This window comes from Echinops telfairi, unplaced genomic scaffold, assembly GCF_000313985.2.
Source record: "Echinops telfairi isolate 266 unplaced genomic scaffold, ASM31398v2 ScPeMD7_30;HRSCAF=105, whole genome shotgun sequence".
Lineage (NCBI taxonomy): Eukaryota > Metazoa > Chordata > Mammalia > Afrosoricida > Tenrecidae > Echinops > Echinops telfairi.
The window spans coordinates 2,782,232-2,782,678 of record NW_022103927.1 but is presented as its reverse complement, the minus strand read 5'-3'; positions in this window follow the sequence as shown (position 1 = coordinate 2,782,678).

The following is a 447-nucleotide window of genomic DNA, read 5'->3' as shown; positions in this document are numbered from 1 at the left end:
TACATAATTCAGCTTTCCATAATATGGACTCTCTCTCATGTTTGGCATAGCATTTGCATGTTCTGATTATAGATACAACTTAAGATGTTTGCTTAAGATATTTGATCAATAGTTGTGTCATTCAATAATATCTTCTCCTACCCCCTCCACACTCAACCATAATGTTGCATTATGCACCCGAGGCTGAGCTGATCCAACAGGGAAACACACTCTACAAATAAGCCAATCTATTTTGCCCTCCTCTGAGAACTGAATTGCATAATTCAGGGATTCTGATGGGATAGTCGTGTTTGTGGGGATATCAAGGACTAGTCAGCCCTGTCACAGAGATCTTTGTATTGACATTCTACCATGTAATAGAGAAAGAAAGAAAGCTAGTCTACCGAAAGGAAAAAAATGATGTAGAGAAAAAGAGAAGATAGCAGATTATTAAATCATATGCAAAAA